The sequence below is a fragment of the Peromyscus californicus genome, unplaced genomic scaffold (genome assembly GCF_007827085.1).
Source record: "Peromyscus californicus insignis strain IS unplaced genomic scaffold, ASM782708v3 Scaffold_5__1_contigs__length_169319896, whole genome shotgun sequence".
In the NCBI taxonomy this organism is placed as follows: Eukaryota; Metazoa; Chordata; class Mammalia; order Rodentia; family Cricetidae; genus Peromyscus; species Peromyscus californicus.
Window position 1 is genome coordinate 125,069,581 of NW_026294573.1, and position 22,502 is coordinate 125,092,082.

At 37.1% G+C, this 22,502-nt stretch overlaps 1 protein-coding gene across 3 annotated transcripts in view; it reads left to right on the forward strand.

The window, feature by feature from the left end:
* Nkain3 (sodium/potassium transporting ATPase interacting 3) overlaps nucleotides 1-22,502 on the forward strand; it is a 649,463-nt gene that overhangs the window by 234,645 nt on the left and 392,316 nt on the right. The gene's annotated exons all lie outside the window — the stretch shown is intronic.

Genomic DNA, 22,502 nt, shown 5'->3' on the forward strand with positions numbered 1-22,502 from the left:
GTCTACATCTGAGTTGGAGACTGGACTTCTGGTGGCTGGCATAGTCTCTTGTCAAGCAGGAGGTCTCCAACTGAGTTGAAGACACAAGTTATGGTGGACTTCTTGTCTTCTCGTCCAACATGAAGTCTCTGCCCAGCTTAGTGGCTGGAGTGCAGGTGGTCTTTGTAGCCTCTCATCCAGCAAGGAGTAAACTTTCAAGTTTGTGCCTGGGATACGGTGATGAGGAAGGGAGGAAGAGACTGGGAATAGGCTGTGTGGCCTACCTGGTCTTCTGTAAGGCAGGGTCTGTTCTCCTGGGGGGCAGGGCCTGTGACTGGGCAGGGTGTATCTGCCTGAGGAAGAAGAAACATTGGAGGATTTCTGCAGGGGTAGCATGCATACCTGTTCTTTTGGAGGCAGGGTCTGTGGTTGTGGAGGGGGTGGAAAGTAGGGACAGGAGGTATTTGCTGGAAGAAACCTTGAGAGTGGGAAAAGTCTAGAGGCTGAGGCCTGCCTCATCTAGCAGGTATGGCCTGTGCTTAGGCATGGTGTCTCTGACATATAGATTTTAAATGGACAAAGATTTTAAAAATTAATACGGATGCTGAGGAATGAAATTGAGAACAACTGCTTCAAACTGGAAAATAGAGTTTGCCATAAACCAAGTGACACTTCAAAAAGCCTTGAAAGTTGAATTGTTTTGGGCCATGTGAACACTGGGAGAGTGTACCCTGGCAGTACCATCAGAATAAACATGGGAGAAAAGGAGTTTCTTTGAGGGAGGCTTTTTTTTTCAGATGAAAGAGACAGTTACCACACCACAGAAATAGGTTAAACACCTCAGTGTGGCATCCACAGTTCACGCGGCTTATCTCACAAGCCTGGAATACTTTATCCTCTATTTCTTTAGAGACAGCTGAATCATCAAGGACTTGTCTTTTTCTCTCATCACATCATTCTTATCACCTTGGATCAGCTACAAGTAATTGTTAACTTTCACATCTTTTCATTTGTTTAATATTCACAATGGAACACATGTATTGTATAAATATGTATGTACACTTCAGTATTTATATACAATGTATAATGATCATATCAGTCTAATTAACATTGTTGTCCACTCAAACCCTTATTATTATTCTGTTTTGGAGACATTCAAATTTTCCCTTTTAACTATTTATGAACATATAGTAAATCTCTATTATCCTCACCTCTCTACACCTTATGGCATTTACACTTACTCCTCCAATCTGGCTGTATTTTGATACCTTCTACTCACTATCTACTTATTTACTTTCTGCCCCACCCCACCCCCCCAGTCCCATTCATGTCCCAGCTCTTCATTCCTTACAATCACTAAGTTTTGTCATTGTTAGATTAATAAATGTTTTTCTTGTTAATAGTCTCTTGAATATTTTCTGGCATGTAGTAAATGCTTAATTAAGGCATTACCTTTATTAAGAATTCATTTACTTCTATGAATTAGTGAACACAATCTTGCTAAGAAGACTTCAAAAAAATTCTTATCCACAGTAATTACTAAAATTATGAATGCATGAATGATTGAACTAATGAGTGATTATATCAGGCTGAACTAATGAGTGATTTATGAGGCTGATGAACTTGTAACTACTGATGGATGACCATGTATTGGTGAGAGGCTTACTGCCTTCACTATTTTCTGGCAATTTCTTTTTTACCTTTCTGTTGGGTGCTCTTAAATCCACCTTTTATACCTATGTTTTCCCCTCTAAATAATTGATGAAGACCATGGGACACATGCTCACTTCCACTTCCTGAGATCAGACTAAAAATCAAAAGTGTTTCCAACTTGCGATCATGTTTTAAAGAATTGTATATTTCATACCCTCCACTTCCACTTTGTAGCCAGTACTGCTTTAAGCTTCTACTTACTTTGCTTTTTGAAAGTAATCTAAAATGCCTGTCTTAATCTTGAATTTCAATGTAACCCTTACTTGTTATTTTTCCTGGAAGCTGCTTTGGGGAACAGGCAGTTGGTTGGCCTCCCACAGACTCAAACCCTAAATTACTGTGTTGGTGCTACAGTTAATGCTGCTGGGAAATGCTCAGTGGGCAGTGAACACTGTGTGTTAATGTTGTGGAACTGCCCCTGGCATAACAGCCTTTACCATCTTCATCAGACATATAGCCCAAGCTACAGAACTGTCACATATATGCAGAGGGTCTAGGTAGGTCCCATCTAGGCTCCCTGGTTGTTGATTCAAATTCTGTGAATTCTCATGAGACAGGCCAGTGGTTTCTGCAGGTTTTCCTGACATGTTCATGGCCTTGTTCCCTATAATCTGTTCTCTCTCTCCTCAGCAGGACTCCAGGAGTAAGGCCCAATGTTCGGCAGTGGATCTGTAGCTTGTTCTATATGTGAGACTCCAAACGACGGAAGCAGAGGCTATTCCCTGTGTTTGGACTGGCTGTTGACAACTGTACCTCATGCTTGATTGCCTTGCCCAGCCAGAATACAGGCTTTGTCTTATGGCAGCTTGATATACCATGCTTTGCTGAAGCCCATGGGATGCCTAACCCTTTCTGAGAGATTATGGAGGAGGGGTATATTGGGAAGGGTGGAGGGGAGGATGGAGGGAGGGAGAAGAGAGGAAGAAGGGAAGACTGCAGTCGCATGTAAAATAAATAAATAAATTGATAATAAAAAAAACTCTAAAACTCTCACGATCAGGCCTCTTGACAACCTTTTGTGGAAGGAAAGGACTGAGAGCATTATTAGGCTCTCACTGGAAGTTCCAGCCATGCCCCCTTGAACCTCTTGGCCAGCTGTTCATAAGTCTTGCCCAGCTACAAATTATCTAGAGAGGAGCTCAAGTTTACAGAGGGTAAAAGTATAAAGTTAACTGAAATTGGGGCTCCATCTGTGTAGAGCTGCAGAAGCCAACATCTATGCTGGGGTAGGAATTTTAAATGACTCGGCTGTTTTGGCATCACCTATGGTCCTGTAAGTAAAACCCGTCACCATTGCTTCTCCAAGTAAACCAAATAATGAACTCATCATTTCACAAAGCTAGACTCGGGAGGGAACATTACATTGGCCTGTCTTTGGTACCTCAAATGGGGAGCATCGATGTTTGCTCGCAGCAGTCAGGGAAAATTCACGAAACAGTTAGTCAAACTGTCTCTAAGCTGTTGTTCCCGCTGAGAGCCATACCCTCTATCTGGGAAGCCCGTGTCCACGAGCATGTGCTTACATTCGTGTAAATCTCTGGTTTCCTCTCAAACACGCTTTCCTTTCTCCTCCGGAAAACTTGCATTTTTCATGACTTTCATTTTCTGTGAACAGATGGTACATCACCGGCAAGTGACAAATAGCTGTCTTCCCAGGAAGTGCTTGGAAACAAATGCAATTAATGATGAATAGTATGGCAATGGAGGGTGTGGGAAACCCTTGAAGTAAATGAGTCCAGCACATAATTTTCCAACTGTAACCATAGCATACACTTTAGAAAAAAGAGAAAAAATGTGTCAAAAGAAGCATAATTTGACTGCTCACCATCATATATACTTACTCTGGAACCCAATTGTTAGGAAAATAAATATTTTCATGTCTTAAGTTGATACTCCAGAAGACAGCAGTCCTATTTAGCCTTGTGTAAGTTGTTGTTCTGAATTCTGATAAATAAATACTTCATACCTGTATGAGGGTATATAGCAAGACCAGTGACTGCAAATAAATGTGACAAAGGATGCATGCAGACCACATATCTGCAAGGTCTTATCAATCATATTAACACATACCCATCATAAACTGATTACCCAGATGTTCTCAGTGTAAGACACAGGACACAACAGTACAGACCTATCTACATTTTTTTTCAGTATGCATTATCAACCTAAAATTTTGTTCATTGGAGTATAAATAATGCTACAGAGCATTTATTTTGTGCTTCAGTAACAAAATATTTGAAATTGAGTAATTGATAAAGTATAGAAATGTGTTTCTTACAGTTGTTAAGACCAAGGTCAAGGGGTCTGCCTTTGTTGGAGAATGTCCTATATCCCATGGCAGAAGCAGAAGAAAGAATAGCAGAGTGTGAAGGGGCAGGATAAGAACCATCCCTTTATCCAGAAGCTACTCCCAGGATGACTAAGCCGTTCCTGAAACAAAGACCATAAATAGATATTAAACCACACATGCAGGCAAGTCATTCATGATGGAAACAACAGTTAAATGCCTAACTGGCCTTTAACTCTCAACGCTGTTGCATTTGGGTATTGTTTCCAACAAATGAATGCTGGGAGACACATTCAAACTGTAGAACATGCATTCTCTATAATTCAGCCAAATTTTATCTGTGCAGGGGGGAATGTGTTTGTGTGAAGTTGATTATACCTCTGCCCACATATTTACTGCTTGTAAATCTTAGTTTCGTTTTTCATAAAATATCCTTGAATTGTAGGCATTTTTCAGGAAGGATCTGAGTTCATTTTATCTTTGTACGGCTGTGACGTTAAGACTTCAATTGCCGTGTGATTAAATAGCTTTATAAAAGTGTTCAATATTAATAAAGAATGGTCAATTCTGAACAGTAAATTAAACATTTGACTACTTTTCATGCATATATTGGATTGTGAGTTAGACTGGAATGCACATATATTAGTGTTTATCCTCTTTTCTTCTCTTAAAATGTGCTTAATCAAGTGTAACTTGTTCTCTCAGCTAGTTTTGGTGGGCTTTTTTCTGTCTTAATTCTTTTAGATAATTTCATTGATTCTATATCCTCTATAATTCACCCTATATTTTTATGAGATGTATATTAGAATGAAAGTTTATAAAACAGAACCAAGAAATACTACAAAAGTCGATGAAGTTATGTATAAGCTCATCTTAGTGAGATAAAAAGTGAAACAACTTGGACATAATAATCATAAAATACCATTATATTTCCTCACTTTTCACTGATATTTCATGAATAAAAAGGAGAATGAGTATGATATTTCTTTAGGAACATAATTTCCTTACCACTAACATCACGTATTGAAATAAATGGGGTGATTGTGGCTCAAATGCAATATGAAGTAAGTCAGTCATAGTAAGTGACTAGTAACTTGTATGCCCCATTAGAACCCACCCCTTGGGTTTCTGTAATTTAAGAGATGGTAACACATTCAACAGTCCAGATACACTTCTAGTTTAGCAATAACATTACAGATGGGCTTCCTGGACCACCAGCCTCCCTCTCCTCCTCTTACCTACCAACCTTCATACTTAAAGCAGCAGCATTTCACATTATATTTTAAAATTCCACCTCAATTTCACTTTCTCTTCTGTCTTCCTCTCCCTTCCACCCCAAAAGTATCTATATTGATTTGTGAGAATATGTGATTAATTGTTGAGGCATCTGTAACCCTGAGTTTATGAAATTTATTTAAATGTCCCTTCCCAATCATTCCTGGACACAACTGCCTTGGTCGACTCACTTCCATGACCCTATCATAATAACCTGGAAGATTTCCTTGCATATTTATGTATCAAAATAATATTTTCCTGTACATTCCAAAGTACACAAAATCATGGCAAATTTAAGCAAAAGAAAATTGTGCTAAAGGCTCATTTTTAGTATTTTTCCACCCACATTCTTTTCTCAATTATGCATTTTGCTATATGTAATTTATAATATTTTAATTGACAAAAACAGTATTTACTTATGATGCAACATGAGTTTTTGAGATATGTATGCATTTTAATGTTAATTTTCATGCCTGCTTGGATTTCTAGAGTATAATCAATATACATTTTATTGCACTACCTATAAATACTTGTTTCTCCCATGCTGCAAATAATGTATTAATGAGTATCATTGTGCATTTCCCTACTTTTGTAAGACAATTGTATTTAGAACATTTATAACGTATCATATCTAAATGTATACATGTGTGGATTTAACATGATAGATCCTATGAATGATCAGTTGGACAAAGATTGTGCAACTGCTTCCCAGAATGACCATGTTAGTATATATTCTTATAAAGAGTACATAAAGGTTCCTGTTTCTCACATCTTCAGTTTTCAAAGTTTTGGTAATCCAGTGCAAATAAATTTAAATCTTGCTTTAGTTTTCATTACCTGGAAAAAAAATTCATTAACAACAGAAATCACTTCCTATAATGATATTTTTATTTCAGTATGAGTTGCATATTTCTGTCTATTATCTATTGTCTTCATTTGTAGAACTTTTGTTAGAGGTTTAAAGGAGAACTCCTTCCTTAAATTATTCCACTTATCTGTCAGCTTTGTCCCAAATATCCTTTTTTTCCCTTTTTTTTGGCCAAACATCTACATTTAGATAAACTGGGATCCTTAATTCTTTACCATATTGTTTATAATATTTTAAGTTCTAAAATTTTATTTCTGTGTAATCTCCCATTAAACTCCTTGTTGCCCAACTCATTTCAGTTTCTCTTCTACCTTAATTTTACTTCTATCTGGTACAAAGTAAGGATTTGAGTTTTTTAATTGATAAACAAATTTCCTCCTAAAATTTCTTATAAACAATCTATTAGTTCATCATTGATTACCCTTTCCAGCATTATAATATACCAAGTTAAAAGGTGTGTAATGTTTCCTGGGTCCTCTTTGTTACATCATCAATATTATTGCTTTGTAGCAGGACCCTAAAATGTGTCTTGATATATGATAAAACAAGGTCTTCACTTTCACCCTTCTTTATCAAAATAGCATTAGCTTATTTCATTCATATAATTTCAAATAAATTTTCCAAAGTTCTTTCAAAAGCCTCTTCTGCAATTTGGGTTGGCAAAATTTGCACATAAAGTCAAGGAACATAGATGTTATTACACGATGAAACTCTCTCATCTATTAACAAAGTTTATCATACCTTCATTTAGTTGCATTTAATGTCCTGTAATAAAGTTTTAAATATACATTTTATATATGTATTCCATATTTATAGTTAATTGCTAGAAAGTTACCACTTTCATTACAACTGTAAAATCATGTCAGCAATCTATATCTTTCTTTCCAGATTTATTCCTATGTATACCATAAAAACAGTGACAATTTGACATTTGTGTGTTTGGATTCTACCTTGTACAAAAGTTTATGTGTATCAACTGACGCTTGATATCCACCCCACGTCCAGACATTTCTCCATTTTCAATAGCTTTCCATTGTAATGGTAGGTCCTACTTTCATCACCTTCCTAATATCTAATCATAAATTCATTATGGACTTGCTGTATACCTTATTTTCTTTATGATCCCATTTAACCCAGAATTAAGTCATGTTTTAATATTAAAGTAATTTGTTAGCAGTAACCTTTTCAAATAAAGACTGATTGAATAAATGAGTGGATTATCAGCAATATTCTTTATTAAGTATAAAATAAAACAATGTTGTGATAGTAATTATAATTCTTTTCCTGATATGTTTATTCTAAATATATATTGTGTATTAATAAGGGGTCTAAAATACATGGTAGTAATGATTTCATGTTTCATTTCAGCATTAACATATTATAACATAGATACTTTGTCTTCTGCTGACCATGCATTTTATATTTTGAGATAGTATCTATAGTTCACAGTGGGTCTATTTCTAATTTTGCCTTTTAGAATTTCACTAGAAAGAACTGTTAATACATAAATGTAAGTATAGATGCAAATACAGTTGTGTGTGTGTGTGTGTGTGTGTGTGTGTGTGTGTGTGTGTGTGTGTGTGTGTTTCATTTCAGATGCCCTGGGAAGTGTAGTATGGGCTCACTTGAACACACATATTCAGCTAAGTGAGTTAATTTCGTGATAATGCTGAAAGAAGATACTGGAAACTCAAGTATAATTCAGAACTTGCAGAAAAAGTCAGGTATTCCATCACTGAAGTCATGTTTGATTCAGGGCTATTTTTTTCTCTGTGCACAGTGCTTGATATGGTCCCTAATACATAGTGAATGTTAGATGATTCTGAAGATTGAGAAAATTTGATTCCATCAAGTTTTAAACATTTCATTTTTACTTTGCATGTTAGGCATCAAAGAGTAAAAGTTTTCTGAAACAGTGAAAACACTTCTTTAAATCATGAATTTTCCAAGTTAAAAGGATAAACAGTGCACTTTGAACTCATTTGTGTATTTTATTGGTTCATAAGTAATCTCTGCTGTTTCTAAGCCTGCAGAAGGAAGCAAACATTCAAGTGACCTGGATTCTAGCTCAGTTTTCTGCTAACAAGCAACATGGTTTCTAAGTAGCATTTATACCTGCGTCCCAGCTTTGTGAGTTCTACCTTAAAAGGATTTACTAGATTGCCTCCTGAAATCATTATAGCACCTATGTTCTATTGTAGAATAACATTTAGAATATATTGGATGGACATATTTTCTATAAGGATATTAAGTAATATGTTTCCCATTACTTCATATAGATCTTTGAATAGACATGCACATGACAGGAATTAAGAAACTTCAAGAACTTGGCAACACAATTGCTACCCTCACAGAGCTTCCAATACCAAGATGATTAAATCCCTGGCCATTAAATGTCTATTATATGAAATTACAAATGAACAGAGTTTCCAGAGGTCTATGAAAAGATTCACAGAATGCTGACATGATAAAATTCTCATGATAATTTATTAGATATCCTACATACACAAATTTTTAAAAAAACAAATTTGCTTTCTCAATCCCTCTAGCCACATTTCAAGTAATGCTATGGCAAGTACACACCATCCAGGAGACCTGGAGAGCTTATCTCATCTACTGGAAAAAAAATAGACAGATGTAGACTTGAGAACAATGAAAAAAATAAGCAAAGCTTAGAAACAAGATAATTCCATAAAATCTGTTTTTAAATGTCTTTGAAATTCTAGGGAAAATGTGATTCTTAAAGAAGAAGCCAACTTTGGTCTATGTGGAAAGGGTGTGTGGCTACAGAAGTTTGAAGATGCCTTCCTCCCCCTCAGCCAGGCAAATGAATGGATTTGTTCTGTAAGGGGAGAGAGATTGTTAAGCTGCAAGAAAGAATTTCTCTCTATTCAGAGTAAGAAGCCCCAAGAGCTCTATCCCTGTAGCTTTTAAAATTAGGACAAATGTGCCTCTGCCTGGATGATTTAGTTTCAGGTCTTCCTGGATTGCATCCATGAACATCTCAAGGTCTCTTCTTGCTCTGAGCCTGTGATGATAACGATCACCTATGGATAAATGAGCCACATTTCCAGTTGTTTTTAAAATGCTGGGAAAGCAATTGATCTTTGTGACTGCATGATCATTGATGTAGAGATTTTTAATGTGTTTTTTCCTTGAAATGGACTCAGCTGGTGATTGAGGTATCACGCCGCTATGAACCCTGACAAACTGGGAAGCACTGGAGTGATGGAGAGCACTTTCTGTGCCCGTGAGTGTGATCAATAGGCAGAAAATCCCATAGCTATTTTTGAGAAGTCCACACCCCTCTCACTTAAATGATCAACAAAAGACTACTGGCATGAAAGCATGTCCATGTTGATCTAAGTTCATTTGTGTGCCCGTGAACTAGATTCCCAAGTGGTTTCCTTTGAGTGCTTTGGTTGTTGGCAATGCCCCTGAATCATGGACAAAAAGGGCATCTCATAACTAGATGCAGCATCCAGTTTTCCAGGAGATCATGTACAATTTGCCTCAAAAGACTCTTTAGTGATAAGTTCTTTGGGGCTGTCAATTTGACAAAGTAGTGACTCTCGATATTAAAAAAAAAAAAAAAATCTCTGCTTATGCTGTCAAAATCTTTTCCTGAGTAAGATTTAGTTAAACTCTTGTCTAACTTCTTGTGTCTATTAGTGCTAAGGAATCTGGCTTCGTAAATGCTCTACTTGCCTTTTGAAACATTTGGATTAGGGGACTAGAAGTTTCTGCTATGATATTTGAGACTAGCATGGGTTTCTTAGACCTAATAGCTATGACCAACCAGGTACAAAACTCCCCTGAAAGTACACAGAAAGTAAACAGGCTAAGAGGGCAGAGAATGTTCTAGAATGTGCTCTCATGGTTGATCTAATCTTATTCAGACATTAATCATTTGTTTATTTAAATTCTATGCTAGATGAGAAAGTGCTGGTGAATATTAGCCCTTGGGTTATCATGATACAGAGGGCAAGTCTCTCAATGGTGACTGTGTTTCCCAAGTTCTGTAATGACTTAACCTAATTGGGTGTAAAATATTATTGAAATTCAGTGAAAGAGGAAATGCTAGACAATATTATCTGAGAGTAATTTGGTAGCAACTTTTCATTGCTGTATATTGTAAATCCATATGTTAGGGCCAAGTAATTTAATTACTGGTGCAAAAGAAGGCAATGGAAAGTTTCATACTGCTGGGTATATGCTGTAGAATATTTTGAGACCCATGATGTGCTACAATTGGGAGTCTTTCTTGGGGGTCTTATTACCACAAAGCTACCAGATCTCTGAATACTGTCAGAGGGCAAAAAAGTAAGGCATCAGTAGCAAGCTGGGTTCTCACTTCTGCTGTGCACAACTTTTTCTACTTAGCAGTATGCAGTGGAGCAAAGGAGGGAGTCAGAGCAGTAATATCTGGCTATGATGCTAGTAGTACTACATTGGAGGCACGGGCCTTTGAGATTTGTAGAGAGGAAGATTATAGCTGCAATTCAGCCGACTTCTGTACCCTTATTGTCTATATTCCATGATATAATGATGTTTCATAACAGCTGAAAGAAATTTCTACTGTTTAGCTTTGGTTCTGAAGGATGATGATCTAATCTTACATTTCTAGTAGTTACTTTGGGAATGTAGAACAGAAGACAAGACTGCATGTCAATGGCATTGATAAATCCACCACTTTAGAAAACTAGCTGTATATATATATATATATATATATATATATATATATATATATATATATGGAAAACAAGGAAAGATGAATAATATCTTGATGAACAATGAGTTTAAGCAAGCCAAAATTCAGTTGGCTTTATGAGTAGCAAACAGGCAATATTTCTGATTTGTTTCAATTCATGTTGTCATCTCCAAAGTTTTTGACTATAGATCTAACGGCAACATTGGATATAATTATGAATTAGTGATTGATTCATTTAAGGAATAACTCAACTGAATAGCAGGGAGTTGAAAAATGAGCAGACCCTGAAGGGACACTCTGGCAGTGATAACTAATTCTGCCTGCTGATAGGAATCAGCATAGGTCACTCAGAAAATAGCCCTGGACAGAGCCAATTATTCACCTCCCATCTGCAGTGAGTGCTTTCCTTAGCCTTGCTCTACTGACATCAATTAACCCTCATGACATTCCTCAATTATGTGAACTCTCCAGGCAGACTCCATTCTTCTAAGGCAGCATCTACAACATTTCAAATTTATTTTGCTTTTCTTGCAAAGGTTTTATACTGAACAGCTGTGATATTTCCACTCTTAATTCTTAAGAGCACTTTGTCCATCCGTTTTGGTTATTTGCTTACTCTACTGAGTGCATCTTGGCATTTTATAAATGAATACAAGTCTCCAGTGAATTCTTGAGGTACTCTAGTTTAATAGCTGCTTTACTTTGGTGTTGTGTATGATCATATTAAAGACTTATTAATTGCACATAGGGATTGATGTTACCAATGTATCCTCTCTCAAGAACCTACACATAACCATCCATTGCTATATCAAGTCAATCATCACAAAGGCTACACATAAGAGGAGTTTTTCACATATACCCCTTCTCAATTCAGCCATTTTTTCTTTTGCCTCACCACTGAGATGGCTTACTTAGAAGAATCTTATTGTGAGCTGACAGATGCTTGCACCATGAGTTTGAACTTCTCTGTAGCTAGAACAGGGGCTAATTTTTTTTATACCAACCCATGAGGCTTTGGACCTAGAACTCTGACTAAGGGCTGTGAAGGAGTGGAGAAAGAACTGACACATAGACACATGTACGTGAAAGCTGAGGTCTGGTAGGATGTGTGGGCTCTGACAGACCTACACCTACTACTGACAGCAACCTAGAGCCTCAACATGTTTAGTAAGTACAGAGGGATGGGGCTAGCTAGTTTCCATAGGAAGTCTCTGTAGGCAAGCAGTTTCAGGCTGTAAGCATCCTGATGGAGGAAGAAGCTGTAGTTGCTTGTGTTTGCACACACTGGTCTCTCATTTGCACTCAAACACTGAAGAAAGCATTGTTATCTTTCTTGGGCCCACCCAAGTAAGGCTTTGCCACACTTATGGGGCTAAGACATTTATGTCCTTGACATGGCAGGGCCCATGTCAAGAATGAATGTTCACTCAGGACTTGACTCACTCATGGATTCCTCCATGCCTTACATTTTAAAATTTAGCCAACCTATCATTACCTTTAAGTATACATTTCATCATTTAGTCAGGTCTCAAACTTGCTATATAGTTAGACAGACCTTGAATTCAGATCCTTATTTTTTCCCAGGCGTTGATATTAATGTGCGTTCCACCATGCCTGGCATTACCCATCTTCCTCTCTGTCTTCACTTACCCTACATATGCAACTGTCAAATGTGATTTGGTCCTTCTTCATTCTTATCTTCCTTGTCTTGTCTCTTACATTCAGACATAGTTAACATTGCTCATAATTGTTTTGTGCTAAGAGGAGCAAAATAAACACAGTAGGAGTTGTATTTACTTCTTTTGTATCACCAACAATAAACAGGGGAATTGTATCATATTCAGATACTAGAAATAATGCTCCATAATCAATTGGTTCCCTCTAATGGACTTCCCACTCCCTCCTAATTTCCACAGCCTCTTATTCTTTAATTATTATTCTTGTACACAGACACATACTTTGTATACATACATATATATGTATATATATATATATATATAAATAATTATATACAATTGTAAATACAATAAGTTGCAAATGCTTAGTGTTGCTTATATATTGTTTTAGGGCTGACCATTTAGTACTAGGTAAAAAACAGTGGGAAAGGGAGTCATCCCTATGGAAAAATAATTGTCTCTGTCAGCAGTCATTTATTGCCTGTGGCACTTTATCTAAAGCTAGGCCCTATGAGATGTCCCCCGTCCAGTGGGCATGCAAGCTGACATTGTCATTGTTCATGTTTTGTTTAGACAACCATATTATTTAGACTTCATGAATGTAGCCTCCCTACCATAACTAGAAGGCACAACCCCACAGCAAACTTCATTCCCTCTTCCACAATAGCCCCTGAGCCTTAGGTATTAGCATGTTCTGTAGATGTAATGATTGGAGCTGAGCTCCCCACAGGTATTCTAGCATTTTAAGTATTTTTTTTTAACATTAAAGACAGCCAATCAAACATTTTGACAACATGGCAGAAAGAAGACATGATTTTTGTGGGAAATGTGGTGTGATTTTTAAATTTTAGAGGTTGAGACAGTTATAGGTCATCTAACTGGACATATCCAAAAGGTTGTTTAAAAAGCAAGGCCAGAGATTCAGATTGTACTCAAGCCCATGGAAGTGAACTTACTCATTGGCGTTTGATTGTTTCATTGGCTTATTATAATATAACTCAGTTCATTCCAAAGGAACTACAAGCAGCGTGGGAAAGTGCTAAGGTACATGGAACAAACCGACTGAAGATTTGGTTGGCGAGAGACTAGGAGCTGGAAAAGAAACAAGGGGAAGCATTGTTTTAGTCCGCCATTCAGCTTCACATCATAGCAGTGACATACTTGAGTATCTGGTCAAAGCAAAAAGTAACATACTAACAACTATAGAACTTATATAAGTGTATAAAGTGAAATGCACCAAGATAACAAGTAGTACAGCTTTCCTACCATCCTCAGAATGGAACATTCCCAATAGGACCCAAAAGAAGCATTTCATTATATAATATCATAAACAACTATGACATCAACATTTTCCCTGGACTACGAAGGACAGTGGAGCATTTCAGACCATCCTTCTTGTAATGTTCCTCAGTGAGAACATTTCACCTCAGGCTTAGAGTTTGTGCTTATCTTTTAAAACTAGATCTACTGAGCATTTTTTATACTTATACATTGGGTTGTTTTTCTCAACAAAAGAACCATTTTGTTCTGGTTTTTATGTAAAATATTTTCCTGAATATAAACACAGGTATTTTCAGAACCATTTTTTCGAAACCTAGCAGCACTGAGTACATTCCATGGCCTCTGCTCTGACTCAGCGACTCCACTCCGAAGGATAGATGTTATGAAAACTCTCACCTGTGCTTTGAAGATGAACTGTTAATTACAGCATTGCGGCAGCAGTGGGAGAGCACATATAATTAAGTGACCTTTCTACAAAAGGTTTGCTGATAATTGTCTAAAAATTTGTCATGAGTATATTCAATGCGTGATTATACAGGTAGATGTATATTGGTATGAGCAAAATTTGAAGCATAATACTGAATAAAGAGGGAAAATATACACAGCACAGCACCATGTATATAGCTATCAGAAATAGAAGAAAAATCATGATGTGTACTTTGCATTCACTAACATCTGTAGTGACAGAATGAAAATGTGCATGGCAATGATGGACACCAGTTTTGAGTCATTCCTGCCTCTTCAGAGGACAACCAGGAGGCATTAATGTGAGCTGGACATTAGCTGAGTCCACAATGCTTTATCCTTCAAAAAATAAACAAGGAGCTAGAGAGATGGCTCAGTGGTCATTAGTGCTTACTGCTCTTATGACCTCCAGTAACCAACTCCAGAGGATGTGGGACTGTCTTCTCACTTCTTCAGGACTGCCATATTCATAAAACACACTCACACAGACATTCACACATATTCATGAATAAAAATGAATCAGTAAATTGGTATTCTGATATAAATGGAGCTTTCAGTATATTATATATCCTTGAAATAATTCACAAAATAAAAATGGAAAAATTATAGAACATAGATATCAACAATTATTCCTTTGAGTATTCATATTTAGACTTAGTCACATATTGCTAAGAAAGTTCAATCAACTACAGAAAACATTCAGATTTATTAAAATATATTTAATCTTTTGTGGGTGTTCAGAGTATTGCTGCTTTTGACCTTTCTGACTAGTTTTGCAAAATTCTTACTTAATTATTTGACAGAATTACAATTATATTTTTTTCTTGTGGATTCTGGGATATTCAAAAAATAGTCACCTTATGAGAGTATGCTAGTTATCTGTAACCAGTGCAACATACATCTCTCATTGAACATGTAGCCTGGAAGCAAGCAGTGATTTCTTTAGAAGCTGAGCATTTGAAAAGGCTAAAAGGTATGCTGTGGCTTTGGGGGAAAGCATATTACATCCTAGTTCTATGCTTGGAATTTTGGATTCATGCTTAGTTGATAGGAGTCAGACTCTTTCAGGGAAAGTGTGTCTGGCACATTTTATGAAAGGCATTGGTAATTTACAACAGATCACTTGGGGCAACCTGTAGGATGAAAGAGGCAGGAACTGTAAAAAATGGCTAAAGGATTAGAATGAGAAAAGGAAGGACTGGAGAGTATATAGATAACAATAATGTAACACAGTGCATAATACAAATAGGAACATTTGAAGAGTCAGGAAATTTTCATAGTTTGACCTGAGACTATGTTGAAAGTTTGTGAGTCATCATTTAGTGTGATTATCTGACATTTAACATGTTCAAAACCCCAGCTTGTTTTGCCACATGTAAGAGGTAAATGGCGTTTGCCCTTTAGTAGGCATGATGAACAGGTTAAGAACTGTGGTGGTATTGTGTTCCCCAAAATATTGTGCACCCTAATAAACTTATCTGGGGTCAGAGACAGAACCACCACTAGATACAAAGGCTAGAAAATGGTGACACTCACACCTTTAATCCTAGCACTCCAGAGGTAGAAATCCTTCTGAATCTCTGTGAGTTCAAGGCCACATTGGAAACAGCCAGGCATGGTGACTCACGCCTTTAATCCCAGAAAGTGAGCCTTTAATCCCAGGGAGTGGTGGTAGAAAGCAGAAAGGTATATAAGGCGTGAGGACCAGAAACTAGAAGCATTTGGCTGGTTAAGCATTTGACTGGTTCAGCTTTTAGTTGGTTAAGCTTTCAGGCTTCTAGCAGCACAGTTCAGCTGAGAGTCATTCGGATTTGAGGACACAGAGGCTTCCAGTCTGAGGAAAAAAGACCAGCTGATAAGTTGGCCAGGTGAGGTTAGCTGTGGCCTGTTCTGTCTCTCTGATCTTCCAGTGTTCACCCCAATACCTGCCTCAGGTTTGATTTTATTAATAACAACTTTTAAGATTCCTGCTACAAAGAACTGGTATTTTGGAAAATATATTAGTATATATACTCCCTGTACAATACAATCAGGATCCAATAATCAACATTAATCAGAAGTATTTATGCTTCATTTATAAAACTGTCAGAAATGTCAATATAATGAATTCTAAGTATTCTTGCTAGATCTGTCTTGTGACTTAATAGCAGTAAGAAACTATTTGCTTGTGAAGGAACTCACAACAGCTTTTTATTCTCACACAGGTGTATACATATGACATTATGAGAAAAGTACAAGTAGCTGTTTTGTCATCATAATTATTGTTGCGATCCTATAAAAAGTTATGGATGGCAGATCAGGAAGTGACATGGATGTGAGAGTGATCGGCCGCTGACGTGTTTCCCTCAATTCTCAATAGAGATAAATCCTTTCTAGACACAGACAGGTAATTAGAAAGGGTTTTAATAGAAACAACAACAAAGTAACATAAAATGTTGTCATAAGAAAACATGTAAAATACCAATGTGTCATTGTAGACCTTATGATTCTCCATGACAGTATCTTGTTCATTCTGCTACTATCTCTGTGGCAACTGCACTACTTGAAAGACATTATCAATTTACATTGTCACTAGTTATCTTTCTCTCTAGTCCTGAAAGCCACAGAATATCATATTCCCTGTGTGGTGACACAGGCTACCAGCCTCTGTTGAAAGCAAAGTTGACAGACAAACATCTTGCTGACCCATATTTGGCAGCAGATCCAACATCCCTAATACTTATCCTTCATAACTGCTCATTTTTCAGACCAATACACGTCATACAGTCAATGCCATTTTGAGTTCATCTTTCTTTTATTTGAAATAAAAAGCTTGTTAAACTACATGATCACTGTTCATGAAGCTTGCGGAAAGAAGAGGAACAAAGTAAAATATAAAAGATCTACATTTCGTATCATTATAATTGGTAGATATGATTTTTCCAGTTATAGGAAAACGGAGGCTAAGAGTAGCTAAGTAACATGTCTGCAGCCATAGTGACAGAAATAGAATTTTAATCAGGTCTGCCTAAAACAAAGTCCATTTTCATTCTGCTGGACTAGCAGTTCTTAACCTATTTCTTCTTTATCATGCATAACAGATGAGATACATTTACAAACACATTCCCATGAGAAAACATGAGATGGAGTGTAATTCCTTGTCTCTACCTATAACTCAACCTGTTTATTTACTCCTTCAAAAAACAGACAAGATTGCAAATGGAATGCCAGTCTTATAGGATAACCTTGACATTTCTTTAACTTCCCAGACTAAAAGTTACTTTGTTGAAATCTGCTGTAAACTGATATAAAATAATTTCTGAAAAAAACTCACTGATAACCTGCACATTTTTTGTTCCTCACTATATGTTTTATAGGTTAAATGTCTTTGTTTCAATATCCATATATTAAACCCATGAACTACATGGTGAGGACATCAGTGGGTGGATTTGGAGGAGATAATTAAGTTATGAGAGTAGAAAGTCTTGTAAATGGTACTTTAGAGTCTTTCTAAAAAGAGTCTAGAGATCTAGCTAGCCTCTTCCAGTGTGCAAGGATATAATGAGAAGACAATATCTCTGAACCAAGAAACAGTCCTCACCAGGCAATAAGTGTGCCAACACCTGGATCTTGGTCTTCTTGGCTAACAGAAATGTGAGAAATAAAATATATGTTGTTCATAAGCCACCAGTTTATCATAGTCTGTTAAAAGAAAACAAATCAGCCAATACCACACCCATAAAGTATCTGTTTGCACATCTGGAATGTGCTGGAAGTATAAGGATTCATGATGCATATAGTGAATGAAAGAGCAGCATTTTTACCAGGCGGGGCTCTATTTTTCTCAGACTTGGAATATCTGCACTATCACTGAACATAGGCTACAGCCTTTGAGGCCCCTCGCCTTTTGCCAGTCTCTGCTCTTGATCCTGCTTTGTTTTCTTTGCATTGAGCAGATTTACTTTGATTTACATATCCTTGCTATGTGAAATGAGGTTAGAGGAAGCTTCAATACATAATGTCATAGAATGTGTCATTTAAGAAATGGAGCATCAGTAAAGTTAAAACTCCAAAGGTAGCAAGGACAAAGGGACTGATGAGTACACCCAAGTCTTAGGACTTCAGGATGAGGTTGAACTAAACTGTGACTTGAACACTATATCCATTTGCTGTTTCTGTCTCACAGTCCCCATATCATTAGCAGGCCGCTGTAATAAATATATTTTCTACATAATTTCAATTAAATAGTCCAGCAAACTGAAAACACATTTTAAAATGAGATCTTTATTCTTTGACCTTGAAATCATACCACAGCAGTTGTTTCAGGAATCCCATGAATTCAGACAGAACATACTTATATTCATTGCTGTGGGTACTGATGAGCCTTGATTAAGAAGGAATAATGTGTCAAAAGATCTCAGAAAATTCATTGTTTTCCTCTATAAATAAATTCCTCTCAGATGTAAGAAAATATGAATAATGCTGAGTTCTGCTTTTCTCTATACTGTTTCTCTAATTTTGTTTGTTTGTTTTGCTTAAATTCCATCAGTTTCTGACAGCAATCCATTCTCTCATAAAGAAAGGGGAACACTCTAAGATTCATGGTTTGCACCTTATTCATAGATTCTGTTGTCTCTGCTAAAACAACTTTCTTCTCTGGTTGTATAGTTCCAAGGCCCAGAGTCAGAGACCTGAAGCAAAATGCCATGGGGCCTGACATAATTGAGTGCAACCTCTTCAGGACACAAAAGCAAGTACTCCTGGCCACATCTCTAATTCTCTGAAGTCCTGAGGGCGCCTCATGTCTTCCAAGTCATTAACTATACATGACAATGAACAAGTAGCTCCTTCTCTTTTCTATTCCATTGAGAATAGACACAGCACACAAATTCTTCTACCTTTACTTAACATGCCTCATGGGTCAGAACTAATTTACTTCTTTATCCTGAACATGCAATGTGAAAGCTGCCTGTTCCCTAAGCTATATGCTTTTATCCCTAGCTTAGGAGTTACATATGATTGGTTGCTCCCTCCTTGTACCTCCTCTTTACTCTGCACTCTGCTCCATCTATCCCTCTCCCTCCCTTTCTCCCTCCTCTTTTATTTAAAACACAATCACTTTACTGCGAGCACTTTTTGTTTGTCTGTCTTTCTCTTTGCTCTTCTTATCTAGTGGTGATTGCAGCATGCACACTCTTTATTGTAAGGCTTTATTATGTGTCTGTCAGTCAGTCTTTCCTCTTTTACTTAACATCAATTGCAGCAGCCTCACGGGCAGATTGCAAGGATTTAGTCACATGTCATTATTTCCCCAAGTAGAGTGGGCTTTTCAGGAATACAAATAACATTTCTTTTTTCATTTGGAAGCTACCAATGACTTGCAGATACTTTGTTTAGTAAAGAGAATAGATCAACACATAGTTTATTTTACAGTTACATAGAGGTGGAGTGAAGTAAATAATTGATCAGTGGTTATTTCACCTCACTTCATGCTCAGATGGATCAGATGGAGTTTGGTTCAATTAGAGATAGACAGACATATTTAATAAAATCACTAGACCACATCCTTTTGAGTAGCCACATGGTCACCTACCCTCCTGGAATGAAGGCCAACTCACAGCTGCACAAAAACAATCTCTCTCTCTCTCTCTCTCTCTCTCTCTCTCTCTCTCTCTCTCTCTCTCTCCCCCTCCCCCCCTTGGACAATAGGAAATCTGAACTATGTCCTTGTGTTCAGCTTCCCACTAAGTGTTACTCTGACTACTGCTTCCCTGGGGTGACAGTAATGAAGAGAAGGCTTAATGTGCCTCACCTCTGCATGCCTGGAGAAGTGCCCTGTCACTTAGGATCTTTGGGAGCCCCTACAGTCATGCTCTTCTGACTGACTTTGGCACTTATGTTGGTAAAAGCTGCTAATCTAATGCTTGCTTTCTTGACCACAACTCATTTGGGCCTTGGGGCTTCATCAAATAGTTCTTTGTCAGTGGTGCCCATGAGAACTGAAATGATCATTTGGCACATATCTTGTCATCACACCAAGTAGGACTGCTTTCTGAAAGTTATGAGAAACGTATAGTCCCCAAGGTAGAAAATATACAGGCCTGACAGGGAAATAAAGCCACTTACCTATGCCATGATGCAGGCCAGAGCAGTATCCCTCTACTCAGTCCTCTGGGCCAAGACTTTGCACCTTCACCATTTAATGCAAAGTATAACATCTATATTTGTATTGAGGGCCCTAGGGGACAAAACTGCATTACAATAAATGCATGCTTTGTAAGCAACAGCATAATAAACATGATGCTATAATTATCCATGTTTTCACAGAGCTAGGAAGCTAATCTCTTTAAGAATTAGTGTCCCTGGCAGACAGGCTCAGCATTTTGCATTTTCTTTGTGATGATACATAGCCATGTAATGTGTATATGTCAGCATTTTTGGCAGTATTTAGATGTGCACCACATTGTAACTATTTTCTTGTTTTGGTCTGATTAGAAGCTCATATTGTTAGAATCATTTATGGATTGGCTCTGGTTCAGTTTCACACTATGACAAAGGTTACTAATGTTACTTAAGGCTGTAATATTTTCCTCAACAGCTTCTGGATTCTCTTCTTCACGCTAGGTTAAGTTTCCAAATTGATTGTAGTAGTTATATTTGCTGCACTGGAATGAAACATCCCAGGCCACATTCCATATCATTCTTAACTTTGGCATTTTATAGTCAAGCACTGATTTGTCATTGATTTATATCTAGAAGATATTGCATTCCAGAAAATTCTTTTGTTTTTATTCATTTAACAAACATTTGAATGTATTCTCAGTCATCTCTCTGTTTCTGTGACAAAATACTTGAGACAAATCGACATTAAAACCTTTGTGGTGGGGCAAAACTGCTCACATTATGGAAGCTAGGAATGAGCAAATGCTAAAATCCAGTTCAAGGGAATGCCCCCAATGACCTAACTTCCTCCTGTTAAGAACAAGCTCTGAAGGCTCTGTCACCTCCAAATGGTACCATGTGGTGGTGACTGAGCCACCTCAATGCTTTGGGGGGAACATTCAAAATGTAAACCCTTTCTGGGATGCTAGAAATATGTTTTCTGTTGACCTGGGTGTTGATCACACAGGTGAGGTCTTTGCTGTTGTTAATGCATATAATAGCATCATTACTGTTTGTATTATACTTCAGTTATATGTTGTAATGTGAGGGAAAATGTCGAATAATAAGTGTTCACCCTGTGTAACAACAATTGATGAAACAAAACTTTTAAACATTCTAGGAGGAGAAAAATTAAAAAAAACAGTTGCACAAAATATTTAATTCTGGAATCATGGAAATGAGGTTGAAACTCGACAAGAAACATGAGAAAAGATTCTTCGAATTTGTACTTTGTCCTTGTGCAGACTTAACCCTTATGTAGTCATTTGCTTCTCCCTGACAGAGTTTCAGATGCTTCAGATAGAAGAAACACCTTCAAGGGGCGTAAATTACATTGTGGAGACTGAGTTGCTTTCCACTTTGAAGATCCAGGGAAGGTTTTCCTTCTCCTGTACTGTTGCTTTGCTTTCTAGATAGTATTTTAAAGTTTCTTTCACTTGCAAAATTGTTCTACTCTTTCCTAGAGTTCTTGATCATTAGTTGCTTAATAAGATAAAATTTATGTGTATAAATTAGTAGTTCAAGTGTACAATTACATTCACAGAAATGAAAATTGTGCTGATTTGGTAAAACTATCACGTCATATCCACTCACGCATCATTTATTAATTGGAAATTATGTAACCTCAATCATAATTAAAATGTAATTTTATTCCCCTTAAACTAATGTATGATGAGGCTTACTTGTAAACTGTATAACTCACCAGGTTTTCCTTATTTGTGCAGAGATGAACAGAGAGAGTTCTGTATATTAGCTCATAACAGAATTTCCTGGAGAGTTTGCAATGCCAGAGAGCTGTCCCTGGTGCCAGCTTCCCTTCTGTGAACTGGGAACAGGCATTTGTATTCCTAACAGAGTTTAGGAGAATTGGAATTTGTTGGTGCTTCTGGGCCACATTTCAGAAAGATGGGCCTACCAGATGCCTCTTTGCATGGCTGTTTCTCCCTGTCAGAGAAGTACATCTTTTCTTATTGTAGGAATGTTATACCATCACATGTATTATTTTTCTTCTTTATACATTTCTAACTCTTTGAAAGTGCCTAGAATGGTCCCAAAGAAAGTGTTCATAATCAGCTTTTCACAAAACATAGCTAGACAAATAACACC